The 18575-nt window shown below is 44.1% G+C and overlaps 10 non-coding genes and 1 pseudogene across 10 annotated transcripts; all 11 read left to right on the plus strand.

Annotated features, from left to right (window-relative positions):
- Nucleotides 1–56: 56 nt before the first annotated feature.
- LOC141178147 (U2 spliceosomal RNA) lies at nucleotides 57–247 on the plus strand. The gene has a single exon (XR_012254487.1). It is a non-coding gene; the product is annotated as a U2 spliceosomal RNA (small nuclear RNA).
- Nucleotides 248–1362: 1115 nt separating this feature from the next.
- On the plus strand, nucleotides 1363–1553 carry LOC141178160 (U2 spliceosomal RNA). The gene has a single exon (XR_012254489.1). It is a non-coding gene; the product is annotated as a U2 spliceosomal RNA (small nuclear RNA).
- Nucleotides 1554–2668: 1115 nt separating this feature from the next.
- LOC141178172 (U2 spliceosomal RNA) lies at nucleotides 2669–2859 on the plus strand. Its single transcript, XR_012254490.1, has one exon. It is a non-coding gene; the product is annotated as a U2 spliceosomal RNA (small nuclear RNA).
- A 1115-nt stretch (nucleotides 2860–3974) lies between these two features.
- On the plus strand, nucleotides 3975–4165 carry LOC141178184 (U2 spliceosomal RNA). Its single transcript, XR_012254493.1, has one exon. It is a non-coding gene; the product is annotated as a U2 spliceosomal RNA (small nuclear RNA).
- Nucleotides 4166–5280: 1115 nt separating this feature from the next.
- Nucleotides 5281–5471, plus strand: LOC141178185 (U2 spliceosomal RNA). The gene has a single exon (XR_012254494.1). It is a non-coding gene; the product is annotated as a U2 spliceosomal RNA (small nuclear RNA).
- A 1115-nt stretch (nucleotides 5472–6586) lies between these two features.
- LOC141178186 (U2 spliceosomal RNA) lies at nucleotides 6587–6777 on the plus strand. Its single transcript, XR_012254495.1, has one exon. It is a non-coding gene; the product is annotated as a U2 spliceosomal RNA (small nuclear RNA).
- A 1115-nt stretch (nucleotides 6778–7892) lies between these two features.
- Nucleotides 7893–8083, plus strand: LOC141178188 (U2 spliceosomal RNA). Its single transcript, XR_012254496.1, has one exon. It is a non-coding gene; the product is annotated as a U2 spliceosomal RNA (small nuclear RNA).
- A 1115-nt stretch (nucleotides 8084–9198) lies between these two features.
- LOC141178339 (U2 spliceosomal RNA) lies at nucleotides 9199–9389 on the plus strand. The gene has a single exon (XR_012254634.1). It is a non-coding gene; the product is annotated as a U2 spliceosomal RNA (small nuclear RNA).
- A 1115-nt stretch (nucleotides 9390–10504) lies between these two features.
- LOC141178189 (U2 spliceosomal RNA) lies at nucleotides 10505–10695 on the plus strand. Its single transcript, XR_012254497.1, has one exon. It is a non-coding gene; the product is annotated as a U2 spliceosomal RNA (small nuclear RNA).
- Nucleotides 10696–11810: 1115 nt separating this feature from the next.
- LOC141178190 (U2 spliceosomal RNA) lies at nucleotides 11811–12001 on the plus strand. The gene has a single exon (XR_012254498.1). It is a non-coding gene; the product is annotated as a U2 spliceosomal RNA (small nuclear RNA).
- A 6108-nt stretch (nucleotides 12002–18109) lies between these two features.
- Nucleotides 18110–18318, plus strand: LOC141177859 (U2 spliceosomal RNA; annotated as a pseudogene).
- The last annotated feature ends 257 nt before the right edge of the window (nucleotides 18319–18575 follow it).

The following is an 18575-nucleotide window of genomic DNA, read 5'->3' on the forward strand; positions in this document are numbered from 1 at the left end:
CAAATGGACTTTTCAGGATCCTTGGGTGGCTCCGTAGTTTGAAACCAATTCTGGTTATCGCTTCTCGGCCTTTTGGCTAAGATCAAGTGTAGTATCTGTTCTTATCAGTTTAATATCTGATACGTCCCCTATCTGGGGACCATATATTAAATGGATTTTTAGAACAGGGAGATGGAAAAAGAGCTTGCTCTGTCCACTCCACGCATTGACCTGGTATTGCAGTATCTCCAGGACCGGTGCACCCCTTCTTTAATGCAGTTTCTAAAATCAGAAAGAATTGAATTCAATGTTTTTTGTTCATTTTGCTTGTTTGTCGGATTTTGGGATGGACTCTTTGGCTTTGCTTTTCTTCTCCTCATTGGATTTTTCATGTTCAAAGTTGCAGAAGCCAGATTACAAGCTCATTTTGGTTCAACTTCAGCAACTGTGCATTGCATTGCCATGTAATGTGATGCAATGCTATCTTTCTAGCTCTCCCTTTTTACTTCCTTTTGGATAAACAGACATATTAGGCAAGCATTTTGGAGCTTTCACCTAAATAACTACAGGTGGTGAGATAAGCTGCACAATATAATTGACCTTTCAGTATATTGTTGCACACACACCATCTATTTAGCAAATGCCCTTGTTATCAACAGCAGCCTTTTAAACTCACCTGAGCTAACAGGTATGTGCGCTGGTTACTCTGCTGCGCTTAAAATTTCTTTTTTGGTTTGCTACAATGCCTTTTCTGAAACGTTGTCTCCTTCTGCTGGAACACTGACTTCTTTCATTTAATGCCTGCAGACTATAAAAGAGAACCCAACCCAAAAAGTTTGGTTGATTAGTCTGTGGCATTCTGTTAAACTGTTGCTTATGGTGGTCTCTGTGAGCTTCTCAGCGACATTCAGCCAGCCAGGTATCCTGCCTGCAGTAGATGGAATGTGGCAATGGAACGCTGGCTGCGCGTGTCATATTAGGCTCTGAGCCTTTATATACCTGTGCACAGCAGCAGCCACCTTCAGTCTGCTGCTGGACAGCCAGCAGCAGCAGCAGCAGGAGAGGTATGTAATCAGGAGCCCTCCTGCTAAGGGTAGACAGCTGCTCGTTCCACCCCACCCCCCGCCTTAATTGGTTCTCCTCCCTTCCAACGGTGTTGAGGCGGGTGGGAACAGCAGGGGGTGAAGGTGCTGTGTTTAAAGAGGTGGAGTTATGCAGATCTAAAACGCGTGGATTGCAGCAGCAGCAAGCCGAAAAGTGCAGGCATGTAAGGGATCTAGAGGTTGACAACATGTCTTCTTAACGGGAGTCCAGGAGCTCATCTCCACAAATGGACTTTTCAGGATCCTTGGGTGGCTCCGTAGTTTGAAACCAATTCTGGTTATCGCTTCTCGGCCTTTTGGCTAAGATCAAGTGTAGTATCTGTTCTTATCAGTTTAATATCTGATACGTCCCCTATCTGGGGACCATATATTAAATGGATTTTTAGAACAGGGAGATGGAAAAAGAGCTTGCTCTGTCCACTCCACGCATTGACCTGGTATTGCAGTATCTCCAGGACCGGTGCACCCCTTCTTTAATGCAGTTTCTAAAATCAGAAAGAATTGAATTCAATGTTTTTTGTTCATTTTGCTTGTTTGTCGGATTTTGGGATGGACTCTTTGGCTTTGCTTTTCTTCTCCTCATTGGATTTTTCATGTTCAAAGTTGCAGAAGCCAGATTACAAGCTCATTTTGGTTCAACTTCAGCAACTGTGCATTGCATTGCCATGTAATGTGATGCAATGCTATCTTTCTAGCTCTCCCTTTTTACTTCCTTTTGGATAAACAGACATATTAGGCAAGCATTTTGGAGCTTTCACCTAAATAACTACAGGTGGTGAGATAAGCTGCACAATATAATTGACCTTTCAGTATATTGTTGCACACACACCATCTATTTAGCAAATGCCCTTGTTATCAACAGCAGCCTTTTAAACTCACCTGAGCTAACAGGTATGTGCGCTGGTTACTCTGCTGCGCTTAAAATTTCTTTTTTGGTTTGCTACAATGCCTTTTCTGAAACGTTGTCTCCTTCTGCTGGAACACTGACTTCTTTCATTTAATGCCTGCAGACTATAAAAGAGAACCCAACCCAAAAAGTTTGGTTGATTAGTCTGTGGCATTCTGTTAAACTGTTGCTTATGGCGGTCTCTGTGAGCTTCTCAGCGACATTCAGCCAGCCAGGTATCCTGCCTGCAGTAGATGGAATGTGGCAATGGAACGCTGGCTGCGCGTGTCATAATAGGCTCTGAGCCTTTATATACCTGTGCACAGCAGCAGCCACCTTCAGTCTGCTGCTGGACAGCCAGCAGCAGCAGCAGCAGGAGAGGTATGTAATCAGGAGCCCTCCTGCTAAGGGTAGACAGCTGCTCGTTCCACCCCACCCCCCGCCTTAATTCGTTCTCCTCCCTTCCAACGGTGTTGAGGCGGGTGGGAACAGCAGGGGGTGAAGGTGCTGTGTTTAAAGAGGTGGAGTTATGCAGATCTAAAACGCGTGGATTGCAGCAGCAGCAAGCCGAAAAGTGCAGGCATGTAAGGGATCTAGAGGTTGACAACATGTCTTCTTAACGGGAGTCCAGGAGCTCATCTCCACAAATGGACTTTTCAGGATCCTTGGGTGGCTCCGTAGTTTGAAACCAATTCTGGTTATCGCTTCTCGGCCTTTTGGCTAAGATCAAGTGTAGTATCTGTTCTTATCAGTTTAATATCTGATACGTCCCCTATCTGGGGACCATATATTAAATGGATTTTTAGAACAGGGAGATGGAAAAAGAGCTTGCTCTGTCCACTCCACGCATTGACCTGGTATTGCAGTATCTCCAGGACCGGTGCACCCCTTCTTTAATGCAGTTTCTAAAATCAGAAAGAATTGAATTCAATGTTTTTGGTTCATTTTGCTTGTTTGTCGGATTTTGGGATGGACTCTTTGGCTTTGCTTTTCTTCTCCTCATTGGATTTTTCATGTTCAAAGTTGCAGAAGCCAGATTACAAGCTCATTTTGGTTCAACTTCAGCAACTGTGCATTGCATTGCCATGTAATGTGATGCAATGCTATCTTTCTAGCTCTCCCTTTTTACTTCCTTTTGGATAAACAGACATATTAGGCAAGCATTTTGGAGCTTTCACCTAAATAACTACAGGTGGTGAGATAAGCTGCACAATATAATTGACCTTTCAGTATATTGTTGCACACACACCATCTATTTAGCAAATGCCCTTGTTATCAACAGCAGCCTTTTAAACTCACCTGAGCTAACAGGTATGTGCGCTGGTTACTCTGCTGCGCTTAAAATTTCTTTTTTGGTTTGCTACAATGCCTTTTCTGAAACGTTGTCTCCTTCTGCTGGAACACTGACTTCTTTCATTTAATGCCTGCAGACTATAAAAGAGAACCCAACCCAAAAAGTTTGGTTGATTAGTCTGTGGCATTCTGTTAAACTGTTGCTTATGGCGGTCTCTGTGAGCTTCTCAGCGACATTCAGCCAGCCAGGTATCCTGCCTGCAGTAGATGGAATGTGGCAATGGAACGCTGGCTGCGCGTGTCATAATAGGCTCTGAGCCTTTATATACCTGTGCACAGCAGCAGCCACCTTCAGTCTGCTGCTGGACAGCCAGCAGCAGCAGCAGCAGGAGAGGTATGTAATCAGGAGCCCTCCTGCTAAGGGTAGACAGCTGCTCGTTCCACCCCACCCCCCGCCTTAATTGGTTCTCCTCCCTTCCAACGGTGTTGAGGCGGGTGGGAACAGCAGGGGGTGAAGGTGCTGTGTTTAAAGAGGTGGAGTTATGCAGATCTAAAACGCGTGGATTGCAGCAGCAGCAAGCCGAAAAGTGCAGGCATGTAAGGGATCTAGAGGTTGACAACATGTCTTCTTAACGGGAGTCCAGGAGCTCATCTCCACAAATGGACTTTTCAGGATCCTTGGGTGGCTCCGTAGTTTGAAACCAATTCTGGTTATCGCTTCTCGGCCTTTTGGCTAAGATCAAGTGTAGTATCTGTTCTTATCAGTTTAATATCTGATACGTCCCCTATCTGGGGACCATATATTAAATGGATTTTTAGAACAGGGAGATGGAAAAAGAGCTTGCTCTGTCCACTCCACGCATTGACCTGGTATTGCAGTATCTCCAGGACCGGTGCACCCCTTCTTTAATGCAGTTTCTAAAATCAGAAAGAATTGAATTCAATGTTTTTTGTTCATTTTGCTTGTTTGTCGGATTTTGGGATGGACTCTTTGGCTTTGCTTTTCTTCTCCTCATTGGATTTTTCATGTTCAAAGTTGCAGAAGCCAGATTACAAGCTCATTTTGGTTCAACTTCAGCAACTGTGCATTGCATTGCCATGTAATGTGATGCAATGCTATCTTTCTAGCTCTCCCTTTTTACTTCCTTTTGGATAAACAGACATATTAGGCAAGCATTTTGGAGCTTTCACCTAAATAACTACAGGTGGTGAGATAAGCTGCACAATATAATTGACCTTTCAGTATATTGTTGCACACACACCATCTATTTAGCAAATGCCCTTGTTATCAACAGCAGCCTTTTAAACTCACCTGAGCTAACAGGTATGTGCGCTGGTTACTCTGCTGCGCTTAAAATTTCTTTTTTGGTTTGCTACAATGCCTTTTCTGAAACGTTGTCTCCTTCTGCTGGAACACTGACTTCTTTCATTTAATGCCTGCAGACTATAAAAGAGAACCCAACCCAAAAAGTTTGGTTGATTAGTCTGTGGCATTCTGTTAAACTGTTGCTTATGGCGGTCTCTGTGAGCTTCTCAGCGACATTCAGCCAGCCAGGTATCCTGCCTGCAGTAGATGGAATGTGGCAATGGAACGCTGGCTGCGCGTGTCATAATAGGCTCTGAGCCTTTATATACCTGTGCACAGCAGCAGCCACCTTCAGTCTGCTGCTGGACAGCCAGCAGCAGCAGCAGCAGGAGAGGTATGTAATCAGGAGCCCTCCTGCTAAGAGTAGACAGCTGCTCGTTCCACCCCACCCCCCGCCTTAATTGGTTCTCCTCCCTTCCAACGGTGTTGAGGCGGGTGGGAACAGCAGGGGGTGAAGGTGCTGTGTTTAAAGAGGTGGAGTTATGCAGATCTAAAACGCGTGGATTGCAGCAGCAGCAAGCCGAAAAGTGCAGGCATGTAAGGGATCTAGAGGTTGACAACATGTCTTCTTAACGGGAGTCCAGGAGCTCATCTCCACAAATGGACTTTTCAGGATCCTTGGGTGGCTCCGTAGTTTGAAACCAATTCTGGTTATCGCTTCTCGGCCTTTTGGCTAAGATCAAGTGTAGTATCTGTTCTTATCAGTTTAATATCTGATACGTCCCCTATCTGGGGACCATATATTAAATGGATTTTTAGAACAGGGAGATGGAAAAAGAGCTTGCTCTGTCCACTCCACGCATTGACCTGGTATTGCAGTATCTCCAGGACCGGTGCACCCCTTCTTTAATGCAGTTTCTAAAATCAGAAAGAATTGAATTCAATGTTTTTTGTTCATTTTGCTTGTTTGTCGGATTTTGGGATGGACTCTTTGGCTTTGCTTTTCTTCTCCTCATTGGATTTTTCATGTTCAAAGTTGCAGAAGCCAGATTACAAGCTCATTTTGGTTCAACTTCAGCAACTGTGCATTGCATTGCCATGTAATGTGATGCAATGCTATCTTTCTAGCTCTCCCTTTTTACTTCCTTTTGGATAAACAGACATATTAGGCAAGCATTTTGGAGCTTTCACCTAAATAACTACAGGTGGTGAGATAAGCTGCACAATATAATTGACCTTTCAGTATATTGTTGCACACACACCATCTATTTAGCAAATGCCCTTGTTATCAACAGCAGCCTTTTAAACTCACCTGAGCTAACAGGTATGTGCGCTGGTTACTCTGCTGCGCTTAAAATTTCTTTTTTGGTTTGCTACAATGCCTTTTCTGAAACGTTGTCTCCTTCTGCTGGAACACTGACTTCTTTCATTTAATGCCTGCAGACTATACAAGAGAACCCAACCCAAAAAGTTTGGTTGATTAGTCTGTGGCATTCTGTTAAACTGTTGCTTATGGCGGTCTCTGTGAGCTTCTCAGCGACATTCAGCCAGCCAGGTATCCTGCCTGCAGTAGATGGAATGTGGCAATGGAACGCTGGCTGCGCGTGTCATAATAGGCTCTGAGCCTTTATATACCTGTGCACAGCAGCAGCCACCTTCAGTCTGCTGCTGGACAGCCAGCAGCAGCAGCAGCAGGAGAGGTATGTAATCAGGAGCCCTCCTGCTAAGGGTAGACAGCTGCTCGTTCCACCCCACCCCCCGCCTTAATTGGTTCTCCTCCCTTCCAACGGTGTTGAGGCGGGTGGGAACAGCAGGGGGTGAAGGTGCTGTGTTTAAAGAGGTGGAGTTATGCAGATCTAAAACGCGTGGATTGCAGCAGCAGCAAGCCGAAAAGTGCAGGCATGTAAGGGATCTAGAGGTTGACAACATGTCTTCTTAACGGGAGTCCAGGAGCTCATCTCCACAAATGGACTTTTCAGGATCCTTGGGTGGCTCCGTAGTTTGAAACCAATTCTGGTTATCGCTTCTCGGCCTTTTGGCTAAGATCAAGTGTAGTATCTGTTCTTATCAGTTTAATATCTGATACGTCCCCTATCTGGGGACCATATATTAAATGGATTTTTAGAACAGGGAGATGGAAAAAGAGCTTGCTCTGTCCACTCCACGCATTGACCTGGTATTGCAGTATCTCCAGGACCGGTGCACCCCTTCTTTAATGCAGTTTCTAAAATCAGAAAGAATTGAATTCAATGTTTTTTGTTCATTTTGCTTGTTTGTCGGATTTTGGGATGGACTCTTTGGCTTTGCTTTTCTTCTCCTCATTGGATTTTTCATGTTCAAAGTTGCAGAAGCCAGATTACAAGCTCATTTTGGTTCAACTTCAGCAACTGTGCATTGCATTGCCATGTAATGTGATGCAATGCTATCTTTCTAGCTCTCCCTTTTTACTTCCTTTTGGATAAACAGACATATTAGGCAAGCATTTTGGAGCTTTCACCTAAATAACTACAGGTGGTGAGATAAGCTGCACAATATAATTGACCTTTCAGTATATTGTTGCACACACACCATCTATTTAGCAAATGCCCTTGTTATCAACAGCAGCCTTTTAAACTCACCTGAGCTAACAGGTATGTGCGCTGGTTACTCTGCTGCGCTTAAAATTTCTTTTTTGGTTTGCTACAATGCCTTTTCTGAAACGTTGTCTCCTTCTGCTGGAACACTGACTTCTTTCATTTAATGCCTGCAGACTATAAAAGAGAACCCAACCCAAAAAGTTTGGTTGATTAGTCTGTGGCATTCTGTTAAACTGTTGCTTATGGCGGTCTCTGTGAGCTTCTCAGCGACATTCAGCCAGCCAGGTATCCTGCCTGCAGTAGATGGAATGTGGCAATGGAACGCTGGCTGCGCGTGTCATAATAGGCTCTGAGCCTTTATATACCTGTGCACAGCAGCAGCCACCTTCAGTCTGCTGCTGGACAGCCAGCAGCAGCAGCAGCAGGAGAGGTATGTAATCAGGAGCCCTCCTGCTAAGGGTAGACAGCTGCTCGTTCCACCCCACCCCCCGCCTTAATTGGTTCTCCTCCCTTCCAACGGTGTTGAGGCGGGTGGGAACAGCAGGGGGTGAAGGTGCTGTGTTTAAAGAGGTGGAGTTATGCAGATCTAAAACGCGTGGATTGCAGCAGCAGCAAGCCGAAAAGTGCAGGCATGTAAGGGATCTAGAGGTTGACAACATGTCTTCTTAACGGGAGTCCAGGAGCTCATCTCCACAAATGGACTTTTCAGGATCCTTGGGTGGCTCCGTAGTTTGAAACCAATTCTGGTTATCGCTTCTCGGCCTTTTGGCTAAGATCAAGTGTAGTATCTGTTCTTATCAGTTTAATATCTGATACGTCCCCTATCTGGGGACCATATATTAAATGGATTTTTAGAACAGGGAGATGGAAAAAGAGCTTGCTCTGTCCACTCCACGCATTGACCTGGTATTGCAGTATCTCCAGGACCGGTGCACCCCTTCTTTAATGCAGTTTCTAAAATCAGAAAGAATTGAATTCAATGTTTTTTGCTCATTTTGCTTGTTTGTCGGATTTTGGGATGGACTCTTTGGCTTTGCTTTTCTTCTCCTCATTGGATTTTTCATGTTCAAAGTTGCAGAAGCCAGATTACAAGCTCATTTTGGTTCAACTTCAGCAACTGTGCATTGCATTGCCATGTAATGTGATGCAATGCTATCTTTCTAGCTCTCCCTTTTTACTTCCTTTTGGATAAACAGACATATTAGGCAAGCATTTTGGAGCTTTCACCTAAATAACTACAGGTGGTGAGATAAGCTGCACAATATAATTGACCTTTCAGTATATTGTTGCACACACACCATCTATTTAGCAAATGCCCTTGTTATCAACAGCAGCCTTTTAAACTCACCTGAGCTAACAGGTATGTGCGCTGGTTACTCTGCTGCGCTTAAAATTTCTTTTTTGGTTTGCTACAATGCCTTTTCTGAAACGTTGTCTCCTTCTGCTGGAACACTGACTTCTTTCATTTAATGCCTGCAGACTATAAAAGAGAACCCAACCCAAAAAGTTTGGTTGATTAGTCTGTGGCATTCTGTTAAACTGTTGCTTATGGCGGTCTCTGTGAGCTTCTCAGCGACATTCAGCCAGCCAGGTATCCTGCCTGCAGTAGATGGAATGTGGCAATGGAACGCTGGCTGCGCGTGTCATAATAGGCTCTGAGCCTTTATATACCTGTGCACAGCAGCAGCCACCTTCAGTCTGCTGCTGGACAGCCAGCAGCAGCAGCAGCAGGAGAGGTATGTAATCAAGAGCCCTCCTGCTAAGGGTAGACAGCTGCTCGTTCCACCCCACCCCCCGCCTTAATTGGTTCTCCTCCCTTCCAACGGTGTTGAGGCGGGTGGGAACAGCAGGGGGTGAAGGTGCTGTGTTTAAAGAGGTGGAGTTATGCAAATCTAAAACGCGTGGATTGCAGCAGCAGCAAGCCGAAAAGTGCAGGCATGTAAGGGATCTAGAGGTTGACAACATGTCTTCTTAACGGGAGTCCAGGAGCTCATCTCCACAAATGGACTTTTCAGGATCCTTGGGTGGCTCCGTAGTTTGAAACCAATTCTGGTTATCGCTTCTCGGCCTTTTGGCTAAGATCAAGTGTAGTATCTGTTCTTATCAGTTTAATATCTGATACGTCCCCTATCTGGGGACCATATATTAAATGGATTTTTAGAACAGGGAGATGGAAAAAGAGCTTGCTCTGTCCACTCCACGCATTGACCTGGTATTGCATTATCTCCAGGACCGGTGCACCCCTTCTTTAATGCAGTTTCTAAAATCAGAAAGAATTGAATTCAATGTTTTTGGTTCATTTTGCTTGTTTGTCGGATTTTGGGATGGACTCTTTGGCTTTGCTTTTCTTCTCCTCATTGGATTTTTCATGTTCAAAGTTGCAGAAGCCAGATTACAAGCTCATTTTGGTTCAACTTCAGCAACTGTGCATTGCATTGCCATGTAATGTGATGCAATGCTATCTTTCTAGCTCTCCCTTTTTACTTCCTTTTGGATAAACAGACATATTAGGCAAGCATTTTGGAGCTTTCACCTAAATAACTACAGGTGGTGAGATAAGCTGCACAATATAATTGACCTTTCAGTATATTGTTGCACACACACCATCTATTTAGCAAATGCCCTTGTTATCAACAGCAGCCTTTTAAACTCACCTGAGCTAACAGGTATGTGCGCTGGTTACTCTGCTGCGCTTAAAATTTCTTTTTTGGTTTGCTACAATGCCTTTTCTGAAACGTTGTCTCCTTCTGCTGGAACACTGACTTCTTTCATTTAATGCCTGCAGACTATAAAAGAGAACCCAACCCAAAAAGTTTGGTTGATTAGTCTGTGGCATTCTGTTAAACTGTTGCTTATGGCGGTCTCTGTGAGCTTCTCAGCGACATTCAGCCAGCCAGGTATCCTGCCTGCAGTAGATGGAATGTGGCAATGGAACGCTGGCTGCGCGTGTCATAATAGGCTCTGAGCCTTTATATACCTGTGCACAGCAGCAGCCACCTTCAGTCTGCTGCTGGACAGCCAGCAGCAGCAGCAGCAGGAGAGGTATGTAATCAGGAGCCCTCCTGCTAAGGGTAGACAGCTGCTCGTTCCACCCCACCCCCCGCCTTAATTGGTTCTCCTCCCTTCCAACGGTGTTGAGGCGGGTGGGAACAGCAGGGGGTGAAGGTGCTGTGTTTAAAGAGGTGGAGTTATGCAGATCTAAAACGCGTGGATTGCAGCAGCAGCAAGCCGAAAAGTGCAGGCATGTAAGGGATCTAGAGGTTGACAACATGTCTTCTTAACGGGAGTCCAGGAGCTCATCTCCACAAATGGACTTTTCAGGATCCTTGGGTGGCTCCGTAGTTTGAAACCAATTCTGGTTATCGCTTCTCGGCCTTTTGGCTAAGATCAAGTGTAGTATCTGTTCTTATCAGTTTAATATCTGATACGTCCCCTATCTGGGGACCATATATTAAATGGATTTTTAGAACAGGGAGATGGAAAAAGAGCTTGCTCTGTCCACTCCACGCATTGACCTGGTATTGCAGTATCTCCAGGACCGGTGCACCCCTTCTTTAATGCAGTTTCTAAAATCAGAAAGAATTGAATTCAATGTTTTTTGTTCATTTTGCTTGTTTGTCGGATTTTGGGATGGACTCTTTGGCTTTGCTTTTCTTCTCCTCATTGGATTTTTCATGTTCAAAGTTGCAGAAGCCAGATTACAAGCTCATTTTGGTTCAACTTCAGCAACTGTGCATTGCATTGCCATGTAATGTGATGCAATGCTATCTTTCTAGCTCTCCCTTTTTACTTCCTTTTGGATAAACAGACATATTAGGCAAGCATTTTGGAGCTTTCACCTAAATAACTACAGGTGGTGAGATAAGCTGCACAATATAATTGACCTTTCAGTATATTGTTGCACACACACCATCTATTTAGCAAATGCCCTTGTTATCAACAGCAGCCTTTTAAACTCACCTGAGCTAACAGGTATGTGCGCTGGTTACTCTGCTGCGCTTAAAATTTCTTTTTTGGTTTGCTACAATGCCTTTTCTGAAACGTTGTCTCCTTCTGCTGGAACACTGACTTCTTTCATTTAATGCCTGCAGACTATAAAAGAGAACCCAACCCAAAAAGTTTGGTTGATTAGTCTGTGGCATTCTGTTAAACTGTTGCTTATGGCGGTCTCTGTGAGCTTCTCAGCGACATTCAGCCAGCCAGGTATCCTGCCTGCAGTAGATGGAATGTGGCAATGGAACGCTGGCTGCGCGTGTCATAATAGGCTCTGAGCCTTTATATACCTGTGCACAGCAGCAGCCACCTTCAGTCTGCTGCTGGACAGCCAGCAGCAGCAGCAGCAGGAGAGGTATGTAATCAGGAGCCCTCCTGCTAAGGGTAGACAGCTGCTCGTTCCACCCCACCCCCCGCCTTAATTGGTTCTCCTCCCTTCCAACGGTGTTGAGGCGGGTGGGAACAGCAGGGGGTGAAGGTGCTGTGTTTAAAGAGGTGGAGTTATGCAGATCTAAAACGCGTGGATTGCAGCAGCAGCAAGCCGAAAAGTGCAGGCATGTAAGGGATCTAGAGGTTGACAACATGTCTTCTTAACGGGAGTCCAGGAGCTCATCTCCACAAATGGACTTTTCAGGATCCTTGGGTGGCTCCGTAGTTTGAAACCAATTCTGGTTATCGCTTCTCGGCCTTTTGGCTAAGATCAAGTGTAGTATCTGTTCTTATCAGTTTAATATCTGATACGTCCCCTATCTGGGGACCATATATTAAATGGATTTTTAGAACAGGGAGATGGAAAAAGAGCTTGCTCTGTCCACTCCACGCATTGACCTGGTATTGCAGTATCTCCAGGACCGGTGCACCCCTTCTTTAATGCAGTTTCTAAAATCAGAAAGAATTGAATTCAATGTTTTTTGTTCATTTTGCTTGTTTGTCGGATTTTGGGATGGACTCTTTGGCTTTGCTTTTCTTCTCCTCATTGGATTTTTCATGTTCAAAGTTGCAGAAGCCAGATTACAAGCTCATTTTGGTTCAACTTCAGCAACTGTGCATTGCATTGCCATGTAATGTGATGCAATGCTATCTTTCTAGCTCTCCCTTTTTACTTCCTTTTGGATAAACAGACATATTAGGCAAGCATTTTGGAGCTTTCACCTAAATAACTACAGGTGGTGAGATAAGCTGCACAATATAATTGACCTTTCAGTATATTGTTGCACACACACCATCTATTTAGCAAATGCCCTTGTTATCAACAGCAGCCTTTTAAACTCACCTGAGCTAACAGGTATGTGCGCTGGTTACTCTGCTGCGCTTAAAATTTCTTTTTTGGTTTGCTACAATGCCTTTTCTGAAACGTTGTCTCCTTCTGCTGGAACACTGACTTCTTTCATTTAATGCCTGCAGACTATAAAAGAGAACCCAACCCAAAAAGTTTGGTTGATTAGTCTGTGGCATTCTGTTAAACTGTTGCTTATGGCGGTCTCTGTGAGCTTCTCAGCGACATTCAGCCAGCCAGGTATCCTGCCTGCAGTAGATGGAATGTGGCAATGGAACGCTGGCTGCGCGTGTCATAATAGGCTCTGAGCCTTTATATACCTGTGCACAGCAGCAGCCACCTTCAGTCTGCTGCTGGACAGCCAGCAGCAGCAGCAGCAGGAGAGGTATGTAATCAGGAGCCCTCCTGCTAAGGGTAGACAGCTGCTCGTTCCACCCCACCCCCCGCCTTAATTGGTTCTCCTCCCTTCCAACGGTGTTGAGGCGGGTGGGAACAGCAGGGGGTGAAGGTGCTGTGTTTAAAGAGGTGGAGTTATGCAGATCTAAAACGCGTGGATTGCAGCAGCAGCAAGCCGAAAAGTGCAGGCATGTAAGGGATCTAGAGGTTGACAACATGTCTTCTTAACGGGAGTCCAGGAGCTCATCTCCACAAATGGACTTTTCAGGATCCTTGGGTGGCTCCGTAGTTTGAAACCAATTCTGGTTATCGCTTCTCGGCCTTTTGGCTCAGACCTAGTGTTTGGACAAGAGGTTCCTTGTGTACTAGCCCTCGGCCTTCCAGCATCGCCACTTCGGTGGCTTAAGCTGGATGCTGCTATAGGGGGAGAGTGAGGAGGAAACGAGAAGGCGATTCCTGAAGCGACCATGGGTGTCAAGCTTCGCTTTGCTGGGACCGGGGATCCCCGGGTCAAGAATGCTTTCCGTATCGAGGTCTCTGAGGAGAAGAAGGACCATTTCTCGTTGTCATACCTGGTCAACGCCATTTTCTATGAAATCCTGAAGATCCAGAAGTCGGAGATCATCTGTTTGCAGGAGTTCAGAAGGGAGCATAGGTACGTCTTGGTGCTTTCTTCTATGGCGGCTTGCCAAAACCTTTTCAAAACTCTTCAAGTCCTTTCAGAGCACCCTCAGCTGGATGGACTTATCTTCACTGTACTCTACTCTAAGGGGGATATCCCGGTGGTAGTATTCATGCACAACCCCTTTATCTCCCGGGATGATATCACTGCATTCCTGAGAAGACACTGCATTTTTGTGCAATTCTCCCATAAAATCTTAAATGGAGAAGGGCTGTGGACTGGGAAGTATAAATACTTTGTGAGGTTTGGGATAGACCCTCATGGTCCTGGAGGTATTCACTATCCTCCTCTGAACTTTACAATTGGAAGAGACTCTGGATATCTGTTTTTTCCCGAGGCGCCATTGTTCTGCAGGAGATGCAACATGTTCGGGCATATCCAGGATTTCTGCAAACAATTGCCAAACTGTAGAAAGTGCAACAAGTACGGTCATCTGGCGAAGGATTGTTCCAACCCGGTGGTATGTGATGCCTGCGGGGAGGAAGGACATGTGATTCGGGATTGTAAGGCTAAAGTCAAGCCTAGGTCCTTCTCCGAAGTGACCAAAGGTAAGCCTACTGTCCCTGCTGTTACCCCACAGGTGACTACTGCAGAGATCAATGAGGAGACGGAGCCCCCTGAGGTTGAAGATCTGGTGGGTGAGGCCCAGACCCTGTTGGACCCTCCAGCCCCTGCTGGGCCAAGTATGGAGATCTCCGAGTTGGATGTGGACCTCCCTCATCAGTCCGAAATATGTGGTGAGGGTGACATGGATGTGTCTCTTGCTCGAACCCCTGCATTGTCCTGGGGTGCTACAGACGAAGAGGTGGCCAGGGATGGTGGCCAAGGAGACTTTACTTCTGGGAGGTCTTTTGATGATGATGATACTCCTGAACTGGCCAATAAAAAACCCAGACGAGAGTACTCACCTGCCAGCGGAGGGTGCGACAGTCCTGCAAGTGACCGCATTTACCCGCAGGATGTCTTCTCCCCTGATGCTCCTTACCTTGGCATCCCTGAGAGCATCAACACCTTTGGGGTGCTTTCCCAGTCTGATGATAATGGATGAGTATGGTGTGATCAACATTGAGTCATGTATTTCTTTTCTTTAATTAATGTCTTGCCAATCTGGTTGGGATGTAGTGTCCCTAAATGTAAGGCAGATCAGATCTAAAATCAGAAGAACAACTGTTCTGGACTACCTGAAACATTTAGGTGCTGATGTTTTTTGCCTTCAGGAGTGTGGGATTCAGGATGCTCCTTGTGACAAAGACTGGCCTTACGGACAGCATATCTGGTCAGGGTCTAATCATAATAAAAATGATGGGGTGGGGATATTAGTTGGGAATAAAGAAATCTCTATTGATAGTTATATTGTGGTGGAGGTGGGCCGATGTTTAATTGCATTTTTGAGTTATAGAGGGTGGCGGGTCAGAATTATTAATTTATATTGCCCTACAGGGAAGGAAGAGCGGCTTGCTCTTCTTGAAAAATTAAGTTTTTTTTCTTCCAGGGAAATCTCCCACTATTTTTGTTGGGGACGTTAATTGTGTCACAGAAGGAAAGTGTGACATAACAGGAAAGAAATTGTCCCATTTAATTTGTGATTTTTCCTTTTTAGATGCAGCAGTTGTTGTTCTTGGCATGCCACCACCGCCGACATACCATGCTGACCGTGGTGAGATTCATTCCAGAATTGATTTAATGTTATTTTCTAAAAATATGGTATGTTTGGATTTTTCTCAACAAAAGGTACCTTTTTCGGACCATGAATGTTTGAGAGGCGTGTTTTGTGCGAATGGTGACCAAGTGTATGGCGGTGGGGTATGGAAGTTGAATGCAAGGCTGTTAGAGGATGATGAGGTGATGAATGAGTTTAATGTAAAGTATGAAAGATGGAGAATGCGTAAGAAGGATTTTGTGTGTGTTCTTGACTGGTGGGACTGGGTGAAAGTGCAATTTAAAACTTTCTTCAAAAAGTGGGGCTATAGAAAAGCTGCCAGATATAGGAATAGGTTTAATGACCTTAATAGACGGATTGACTGGTTGAGAAAGTGTGTTGCAAGTGGTTTGGAGATGTCTGATCAACTTACTGAGGCTAAGAATGAATTGAAGCGTGTGTTGGATGAGAAAGGAAAGGAAATTATATATCGTACTAAAATTGAGCACCTGGAGAAAAATGAGAAGTGTACGAGGTTCTTTTTTAAAAAAATGAATGGTAGGAAGACTGATATGAATGAAGTTGTGAATGAAAGTGGAACCAACTGTATGGGTGAGGATGTGCTGAAAGAAGTGAATAGGTTTTATAGCAAGTTGTATGATGAGAAATGGATTGACTCTGGGCTTGTGTCATATGTTCTGAATGGTGTGGAGAAAAAACTTGATTCTGAGGAGCGTGATCTGTTGTGTGAGGATGTAGTTCTGGATGAAGTGAAGAATGTGGTGTGGAGTGCTAAAAAGAGTAAGACTCCTGGGAAAGATGGTATACCTGTAGAGTTGTATGTGAAAGCATGGGAAGTTTTGGGAACAGATTTGATTGAGGTATGTAAGTATATGTGGGTGAATGGTAGGTTGTGTGAATCAATGAAAGAAGGAGTGGTTGTGCTTGTGTATAAAAAGGGTGAGAGGAAACGTTTGGAAAACTGGAGACCAATAACACTGCTGAATTCGGATTATAAGGTCTACAGTAAGTTACTGGCAAATCGTATGCGTGAAGTGATTGGTAGTGTTGTGGAGGAGGACCAAGTATGTGCAGTGCCTGGAAGAAGTATGAGTGATAACTTGTTATTGTTGAGAGATATGATTGGGGATTGCAAGGATAGAAAGCAGAAATGTATGACTTTAGCTATTGATTTTGAGAAGGCGTTTGACAGGGTTTCGCATGTGTTTCTGTTTAAAGTACTGGAAAGAATGGGGTTTCCTAGAGAATTTGTGAATTGTGTAAAATCATTGTATGATTGTGTGTCAAGTGAGTTCTTGGTTAATGGGTGGCTGTGTGACAAAGTGAAGATTAGGTCAGGAGTAAGGCAGGGGTGTCCTATGTCCCCCGTCTTATTTGTATGTGTAATAGAACCATTGTTATGTTTGATTAGACGGGATAAAATGATGAGAGGTTTGTTGGTGCCTGGTAGTGGTGGTAAGCATGTGAAAGTGTTAGGTTATATGGATGATGTTGTGGTTGTGAGTGAAAGTATGGCTTCTTTGAGTAGAATTAAATTGCTTTTGGTTTTTTTTGTTGGTGCGTCTGGTTTTAGGGTAAATTGGAATAAATGTAGTTTTAAATGTTTTGGAGATAGTAGTATTCGTATGGATGGTGTAAAGTGTGAAGTGGGTGCAATCAAGATTTTGGGCGTATTATTTAATGATGACTTAAAAGGGAATGAAAGTTGGGAAGAGTGTGGTATGCGGGTTGAACGTAAATTGAATTTTTGGCGAATGAGAGAATTGACTCTGCGTGGTAAGGTATTAATTATCAAAGCAGTGATTCTCCCTATCCTGCTTTATGTGGCGACTGTTTTTCCTTCTCCTTACAGGAAAATTAAGAGAATAGAGAAGTTGGTATTCACATTCCTGTGGTGTAGTAAGATGGAGAAGTTGAAGCGGGAGAGCCTTTTTAAGGCTTGTCAGCATGGTGGGCTGGCCTTTCCCAATATTGAAGTTTTTTTAGGCCTTAATTATATTAAGACTGTGGTTATTTTGCTGGGTAAAGGCAATAAAGGTGCTTTTATGGCTAATTATTCTGCTGGATGGATGTTGTATGGGTTATGCTGGAGGAAGAGAGATGCGAGTGTGCCTGTGGCCTTTAAGTGTCCTGTTTGGTATGAGGTGATTGAGAAATTTGTGAGAAAGCATGATTTGTTGAGTGTGGGAATGAATGATTTTAGAATGACCAAGAATGTGGTGAAAAGAATGAGTGCAAATGAGGTAGAGTGTAATATTGTTGGGCTGAGAGGGAATGAGGTTTCAGATGCATGGAAGAAGTTAGATACGTATGGGATGTCAAACAAACAGAAGGATGTGGTGTGGATGACTTTACATAATATTTTACCTGTGAGAGAAGTGCAGAAGAAAAGAGAGTTGATAAGAACAGATGTGTGTCCGAGAGTGGGATGTGGTGGTTGTGAGACTGTGAGGCATGTTATGTGGGATTGTGAGTACGCGTACAGTGTGTGGAAGTGTGTAGGTGGATTGTGTAAGGGTTTAGCAGGCGTGAATTTTGTGGATTGGCGTGTGGCGATGTTTGGAATTGGTGCGTGTAGTCGGTCTAAAGATAGAATTTTATGGTTGATAATGGCTTGTGTGATGGAGAGTTTGTGGGATGCAAGGAACCTTGGACTTTTCAAGAGGAAATCTTTATCAGTGAATGAATGTGTTAGACTTATTCTTTCAAGACTATACCTGATATATAAGTTGGACAGCAGAGGCGGTGGTGGCACAGATGCCGAAGGGATTTGGAAATTTAAAAAGTGGCATTACCATATCAAATACCAGTGATTTTTTTTCTTTGTGATTCCTTGAAGTTTCTGCATTTGTGTTACGTAAAGGATGTTCCCTTGTGATTATATTTCGTCTTATACTACTGCTAAATAAATAGAACCATGATGATGAGAAGTTTTAAGTAGCAAATTTTTGAGAAATTCATACTGTTTGCTAAAAAACTAAACTGAATGGTTTAAAAAAAAAAAAAAAAAAAAAATCTGTTCTTATCAGTTTAATATCTGATACGTCCCCTATCTGGGGACCATATATTAAATGGATTTTTAGAACAGGGAGATGGAAAAAGAGCTTGCTCTGTCCACTCCACGCATTGACCTGGTATTGCAGTATCTCCAGGACCGGTGCACCCCTTCTTTAATGCAGTTTCTAAAATCAGAAAGAATTGAATTCAATGTTTTTTGTTCATTTTGCTTGTTTGTCGGATTTTGGGATGGACTCTTTGGCTTTGCTTTTCTTCTCCTCATTGGATTTTTCATGTTCAAAGTTGCAGAAGCCAGATTACAGGCTCATTTTGGTTCAACTTCAGCAACTGTGCATTGCATTGCCATGTAATGTGATGCAATGCTATCTTTCTAGCTCTCCCTTTTTACTTCCTTTTGGATAAACAGA

The sequence above is a fragment of the Phyllobates terribilis genome, unplaced genomic scaffold, assembly GCF_046119375.1.
Source record: "Phyllobates terribilis strain yellow unplaced genomic scaffold, ASM4611937v1 Scaffold_27__1_contigs__length_16484149, whole genome shotgun sequence".
Classification (NCBI taxonomy): Eukaryota; Metazoa; Chordata; class Amphibia; order Anura; family Dendrobatidae; genus Phyllobates; species Phyllobates terribilis.